This window comes from Microcebus murinus, chromosome 10 (genome assembly GCF_040939455.1).
Source record: "Microcebus murinus isolate Inina chromosome 10, M.murinus_Inina_mat1.0, whole genome shotgun sequence".
In the NCBI taxonomy this organism is placed as follows: Eukaryota; Metazoa; Chordata; class Mammalia; order Primates; family Cheirogaleidae; genus Microcebus; species Microcebus murinus.
In genome coordinates this window covers 58,265,612-58,273,184 of record NC_134113.1, presented here as the reverse complement: position 1 = coordinate 58,273,184, position 7,573 = coordinate 58,265,612, and the positions used below count along the sequence as shown (strand labels likewise).

Below are 7,573 nucleotides of genomic sequence, written 5' to 3'. Positions count from 1 at the left end.
CTCAGTCAGGGGAGGGCAGTAGGAACCTCTATTCCTTGCATAACTTTGGGAAGTTGGAGAAGGCAGCTTGTGCTGGGGCGGGAGAGGGACACTCCCTTGACCCCATCTTAGGGAAATGGGTCTCTCAGTCAAACTGGATTGGGGGGGTGAGATACTTGGGAGTTGTTCCCTCTCTTGTGTCACTCCTTACTTAAAATCAGTGAAAAGCCCCAGGACAGTAGGGGCCTAGGCAGTTCTGGACCAGGCTCTGGGCCGATACCCCCCCCCCAATCCCAGCCTGTCTGAAAATGCGACCCCTGAGGATCTCCAAGCGTCCCTAAGGGCTTGCTGGGGTGAGCAGGTTGGGACCCGGCTGGATTGTTCTGCAAGGGTAATCAATCCTGATTGGGAAAGAAGCAAAGGCATCCTTCCTCCAGCATGGGAATCATACGCCCCTCCCTCCCACTTTAAACCTCAAAGCCCCAACTCTACTCCCTTCTCCATCGCCCATCAAGAAACTTTTCTGAAGTTCCCACAAGTTGCACTTGGGGACAGAAGTAATCTCCCGCAGACTCTTGGGTCTCTCAGCCCCTAATTTCTCCCTTCTCTCCCAGTTTCAGAAGCAACCCTCCCTCTCCCCTGCCAGCTGCCACCTTAGTCCCCAAACTCAGGGGAAGAAAGCTGCTCTGACCCCAAGCATCCGACACACACCCAGGCCCAGCCCAAATTCCTCCGGGCGGGTTAGTGTCCGCCTGCAGGGTACACGGGATGGAGTCAGAAGGACAGGGAGAGAGCGAGACAGGGGGAGACGACTGTTCTCAGGCAAAAGTGCACCCCTCCCGGGCCCAGTTTACCTGCTCAGGACGGGCTCCTCTCGATTTTTCTCCACTTTAAACTTTGTCCTTCGCTCAAACGATTCCAGGAGGGGCGCAAACTCAGCCCTTGGGGAGGCAGGCAGGGTAGGAACCCTTGAGGGTGCAGGAGCCTGATCCAGAGCGGGCCCAGGAGACGCAGGACTCGGGAGCACTGTCCCCAAAGTGGGGTCCGAAGCAGTGATCCGGAGAGAAAGCGCTCAAGTGCCCGGGGCAGGGGACTGCTAGCCCGGGGGCGATCCGGGATAGAGTGGGCGCAATAGAGGGAGTGGTGAGCAGGACCGGAGGGCCTGGGGAACTGAAAGAAGTCCCTGGGTCCCTGGCGATGTCTCTCGCTTCCTCCAGTTTCTGCCCTCCCGGGTGTGCCCCAGCCCACAACATCTCCTCGACCCCTTCTGGGGCGGCGCTCAGGACCCCCACATGGCGGAAAGGGAGGGTGAGGGGATGAAAAGACACCCCCCTTTTAGCCCCTCCCCGCGCCACCGCCCCCCCTTTTCCCCAGAGCCAAGGGACAGATAGAGAATTGCAACTAGAAATCCGATCGATTGGTACGAAGGACCACGTGGCCAGGGGCTGGCCAATGACCAGGCCGCCCGGGATGAGCTAATAATGGAAGCAATTTGTAACTTTCAGTAGCTCTCTAGGCCTGGGTACCGGAGGGAGGGAGGCGGGCAGGGGTGGGGAGATGGTCACCCCCAGTCCTTCCATCCTCTTCATCCGACTAGAGGCACCTGGATCCCCTAATCCTCCTTCCCCTAACAGGCTGGCACTGGCAGGGTCCCTCGCCCACTCCTGTCCTGCCGCGGCGGCTCCAGAGCAAGGTAAGGAGCTGGTCCTCCACCCCTCAAACACTCCTCCTCTGCACCCCCTTCTAGCACCTGCAAACAACACCTCCCTTCTATCTGGTGGGACAATTTTTTTCTCTTAGTTGAAAGAAAAAAATCTTTTTGTATTTTTTTCATAATTCATCTTGGATTTGGAGAAAAATTAAGTTCAGATTAATATGCTTTTCTTGGGAGGGATGAGTGATACTTTTCTTTTGATAAATTTTATACTCCCTTCTCTTGGAAAGGAGCATTTACCTACTCATGGAGGGTTTACTTTCCTTGGGGGATCAGATATACCTTACATTTTCGGAAGTTTTACTTCTTTAATGATGCCAAGTTCACCTCCTTCTTCCATCCCATCCTCCAATTTCACTATTTACAAATATCACTTAACAGATTTCAAGTTTATTCGTTTTTTTCCTCCCTCACTAGTTTTTCAGCTATTACAGAATCTCCACAATTTTTGTCTCTCTGTGTGGACTGAGGTTTAGTTTTGTGTGGATTCCTCTTTTTGTATTGTAAATGAATTTATTGTTTGGGAAATGGGGTGTGAACAAGGTCTCTTTTGATTAACTCCAACCTCTCCTTCTTTGAAAAACAACTTGCTTGAAATGTTTTATGCATTTTCCAAATTTTAATCTCAATTTTGATGATTTTACCTCTTTTTAAAACCTGATTTCTTTAAATTTAATCTATTGTATGTTAAAACATTTTAAAAGTTTTTATTTTATAAAATTCACTATTTTGTAGATTTATTTACCTTTCCCCAACCTGCTTTTACACTCCTGCCTCCTGCATCTCAGAATCCCCATCCCAACTTCCACAATGCTTAGCTTAGAACTGGACTCATCCTCCCCTTTCCTGGCGGCCAGGAGGGATGCTGGGAAGTAGAAAATGTCCTCCTTGGGTCAGAATCTATGCTCAGTTCCTACTTCTGAGCACTTCCAGTCTGACTTCCAAGCCAACAAAACCAGGGAGAGCAGAATTTCTGTCCAACTTTTTTGTTTGGGACTATGTTCTTTATACTTGGCTCTATGCTGGGCAACTCTTTAAAATGCAAGCAGATTTTCTTTTTTTCTCTGATAAATGTAAGTTGTTAGCTCAGGGCCAGCCTCTTGGGGTCTTTTATCTCCTGGTAGAGGATTCCCAGAGAGACAGGCAATATTTATCCCCTTTTTTACTTTTGGTTAAAATGGAGGTGGCAGGGATTGGGGGACCCCATTTGATTTGTGGCTCTGGCTTTGGACAAAGCAGGATAGAAAGCTGGTCTGGGATCTTCTGGTCAGCAGGTTTGGCTCAGGAGAGAGAGAGAGTTTGGGGTAAATCCTGGCTGTGAGGAAATTTTTCTTTTTATCATTACTGTGACAGTAAACTATTAAAATGGCGTGACATGGTTTCAACCTATTCAGATTCATTGCAGCTACAGAAATAAAATTACAACAGTAATTCATGTTTCCTGAAGATCTGCCTCCTTCGACTCTGTCTGCTCCTCTTAGGGAAACAGAACCCAACTGGGCAGAAGTAAAACTGCTGCTCCGCCCCTCTGGGTTTTCCAGCCCCTTAGTCACATTGACATTCTGGGCACATTTGGCCCAGCCCCCCGCCCCTCCACCCCCCCCACCTCTGTCCCTGCTTCTCCCAAGTATGAATCTAAATTACTATTAATAAGGGGCCGCTCCAAGTTAATTGGCATTAAAAGAATTCATTTCAATTTGTTAATATTAAATGAATGCTCTGCACTTTAGCTCCCTTCTCGGCCCTGGATTCCCAGATGAGTGATGGGAAGAGGGGGCGGGGAGTGGAATGAAGATTTTATTTCTGGCTCTCCAGCTTGGTCGCTGCATTGCCTCCCCTGGGGGGCTGTGATCAGGCACAGTGGGGGCCTTATTGGGGAAAGTCTGATGGTCTTTTTTGGTGAAATTCATCTGTTTCTGCAGGAGCTGTGGGGGAGGGCTGAGGGGAGCAGAAGGAGGGGGACAGAGGGGCTGGGAGACATTGTGGGAGAGAGGAGGGACTAGGGACAAGTGGGAAGGAAAAGGGACAGAGGCGAGCAGGAGTTTTGGAGAACAAGGGCTATAGGGTGGGGATAAAGCAGATTTGTGAACAGTGCTAGTAACTCAAAAACCCACCTAGAGAAAGTAGGTGCTGGGCATAGGGGGATTTGAGGCAAAACACCTAGGAGTTCTGAAGCCATCTAGCTGTGTGACTTTAGGTAAGTTGCTTAACTTTTGTCAATGCCTTAGTTTCTCGACCTGTAAAACAGAGATAAGAATAATAGAATTTATGTCAGGTGGCTATTCACGATTAGATGAAATACATGTAATGTGTTTTCTGCTTGCACATAGAAACTGTCAATAAATGTCAGCTCTCTTTGTGGCATAGTGGTTAAGAGCATGGAGTCTGGAGCCCGACTGCCTGGTTCTGAATCTCAGTCCTGACTTACACTAGTTGTATGACCTGGGCAAGTTACTTAACTGTTCGATCATTAGTTTCCTTGCCTGTAAAATGAAGTTAATAGGATCTAGCTCAAAGGCTGTTGTGAAAATTAAATGAGTTAATATATGTGACGTGCCTGGAACAATGCCTGTCCAATAGGAAACACCATATAAGCATCAGTAATCATCGATATCGTTGCTCTTCTAATCTAGGAAGATCGGAAGTGGAGGCACGATGAGCTACCTCTCACAGCTTGAGAGGTCCATGGATTCTCTAAGATTATGATCAGATCAACCCTTTCACCTCGTCCCTGAATCCAGTCCTGCAACTGGGGCTGAATAAGGTTAGGGCTCGGGAGAGATTCTGCAACCCTGGAAACTGAGATGCCCAGGTTCTTCCCTGGCCTCTGCTCTGGCTCTTGGGTTGGTGGGCCCCTCCCAGTGCCCACACACTTCAAGGGGAAGTCACTTTTTCCCCTGGGGTGGGGGCTAGTAATGGGGAAATTACTTTCTTGGTCTAATGTCTCCCTTTGGTAGAGAGTTAGTCCCAGTTACTCCTGGGTTGGGGGAGGTTGGTTAGAGCAGAGGAGGCTAAATACCCTCTGTGTGCCAGCCCTGACCTCATTTGAGAGGGTGGTGGAAAATGGAGCTACAAAGAGACGAAGTGACCTGAACAAAGTCATCAAGTTAGAAAGTTGGCAAAGTTGGAAACTGAACTCCGATGTGCCTGATGACAAACCTACCGCCCTTCCACTGCTGCACACTTTCTGAAGGAGGGGGTGGGGCTTTCTGAAGGGAGCAGTGGGGCACACATAAACTTGGGGCAAGGATGGGGCCAGAACCATGGGGCAGATGAGAGATGGGGGAGGGGTAGAGAGGGGGGAAAGAGGCCAAGTGAGGAATTTTTCATTCAGGAAAGACTTCCTGGAAGAGGTGATTATAGATTAAGGTTCAAATGAGAAGGGAATGAGGATAGGTAGAGGGAAGGAGTCAGGCATTGGCAAGGAAGGAGAGGACAAAAGGACCCATGCAAAGGCTGGATGAGAGCAGGGGACATGAATTAGATTTGCCTTGGGTTTGCCTTGCTGATAGCAAGTGAAATTAGTTACCATTTACTGAGGGCATACTATGTGCCAGGTACATGTTATGTCATTTGATGCTCACAGCAACACTGACAAGTGGGTTTCTTATTCCTATTTCCAAAACAGCCAGTTAAGTCAGCGTGCTTAATCTCCACTTTAGGTCCGCAGGTGGTAGCTGGGGGTGCCTGGCACTGAGCCCATGCCTGTGCTGCCTGCTGGGCATGGCCTGCCTGTCCCCATCTTGTCTTCCATCACTGGTTCAGGTCGTCCTGTACCCCCACATTTGTAGTAACACCTGGTGACTGGGAACAGGAGTTACAGAGTGGGCTGAGACTAAGAGAGGAAGTGGCAGGTGGGTAGTGGGGCCAAAACTTTTCTCACATCCAGATAGAAAGGAGCTCTCTCGAGAAGGAGGCTTCCAAGTCACTTTCCTGGGACTGCTGATCTCGGGATAAATGGCAGGGACCTAATGGGGGGCATATTGTTTTCTGGGCTATAGACTCTATTTCCATTTCTCTGGAAAAAAAAGATGAAGAGATGGCTCAGGTGTGGTTTGAACCTGGATCCCTTCTCTCCTTGTTGCATGAGAGCAGAGAGCCACCAGCTGCTTGCTCCATTTCCCAGCGCCCTTGTTGCCAGGTGTGGCCACCAGGGAATGTGAGCTGAGTGATGTCACCAAAGCCTGAGGACATTGGGTAATTTTTCTTTGTGTTCTCTTTTTCATAAACTGAACAGAAGTGCCTGAGACTGAGGTTTGACCAGGCCATTGAGGTGAAATCCCTAAGAGAGGACAAAGAAAAGACATGGAAGGAACCCCTGTCCCTGACTGACCGGGAGGAGCAGAGCTGCCTGCGTCCGGGACTGCTTCCTCCCAGCCTACTATGTGAGAAATAAACTTCTGTTTTCTAGATGCTACTATGCTTGGAGGCCTTTTTATTACAGCAGTTTTGCCATCATCCTTCCTAATACCCCTTCTCACACCAGATTTGTCACTTTAAACCCACCAAAAGGATTACATCAGATCATGGGATAACTCTAATAACACTCACTGAGCCGGAGAGTATGCTAAGAACTCTGAGGCATGTTATTTATGACAATCCTCTGAGATATATGTTACTATTACTCCAGTTAACAAATGAGGAAACTGAGGCCCAGAGAAGATGAGTGATGTGCCAAAGGACACACAGGAGGTGGTAAAGTGAGTGCGCAAAGCTCACACGCTTCACCGCTTCACCGAGGGGCAAATTCCCTCCTGAGGAAGAGCTGGAGGGACTGTGGACCTCACCTTGTGCTTGGCCGAGCCCCGGATAGTCACTCCAGGGGCCCTGGGACCTCCCTTCCCACCTCCAGGAGGCTCAGCAGGCCAGTCATGTTACATGGGTTGCTACATAAGATTTTATTTGGAGAAAGGACCCCAAAGCTGAAATCACTTTGAAAACCCCTGATAAGTTCTATCCTCCCCCACCACTTTTCTTTTTTTTTTTTGAGACAGAGTCTCGCTTTGTTGCCCAGGCTACAGTGAGTGTCGTGGCGTCAGCCTAGCTCACAGCAACCTCAAACTCCTGGGCTCAAGTGATCCTCTTGCCTCAGCCTTCCGAGTAGCTGGGACTACAGGCATGCGCCACCATGCCCGGCTAATTTTTTCTATATATATTAGTTGGCCAATTAATTTCTTTCTATTTAAAGTAGAGACAGGGTCTCGCTCTTCCTTAGGCTTGTTTTGAACTCCCGACCTTGAGCAATCCGCCCGCCTCGGCCTCCCAGAGTGCTAGGATGACAGGCGTGAGCCACTGTACCCGGCCACCACTTTTCTTTTTTAACATATGAGGCCCAGAGAGAGAACGTGACTTACTTAAGGTCACACACTTAGTTTTCCTATCAATTTTTCTGAACCTAAGACCTGTCCTCTTCTTACTCTATCAGGCTGCCTCAACAAACAGGGAGGTACCAAAATAACCAAATCCAGGTGGGTGGTGGTGGTATGTGTCTCCTCCACTAGCGCCTTGGGATGGCCACGCCTCATTTCCTTGATTTCCCTGTGCTCCTCTCATCAGATATGTGCCTCAGAGACTCACTCCTCTGGGCCTGCAGAAAAAATGGGCTGCACCTTTCTCCACCCTCCTCATCACCCAGATGGTCACAAATGCTAAGGCAGGGAGCGCCGGGGCCAGAGCCAAAGCAGGCAAAGCAATCCTCTGATTCCCTCTAGTCGTTCCACATTTATATTTGGAATCCAAGGCTCCCTCCTCCTCTTAGTCCCTTTCTAGTAGCCCACCAGGGAGGAGAAGGGGAAAACTGTAATAAATTTCTCCTATTTATACAAGAAGACAGAATGTTTCTTGTGCCAGAAAAAACACAGAAAGGGAGCTGTCAGGGGA

General features: G+C 49.1%; 1 long non-coding RNA gene across 1 annotated transcript; it reads left to right on the top strand.

Annotated features, from left to right (window-relative positions):
- Positions 1–1,447: 1,447 nt before the first annotated feature.
- Positions 1,448–6,110, top strand: LOC105871111 (uncharacterized). The gene is made up of 2 exons (XR_001153895.2): positions 1,448–1,672; positions 5,931–6,110. It is a non-coding gene; the product is annotated as an uncharacterized LOC105871111 (long non-coding RNA).
- Positions 6,111–7,573: the final 1,463 nt, after the last annotated feature.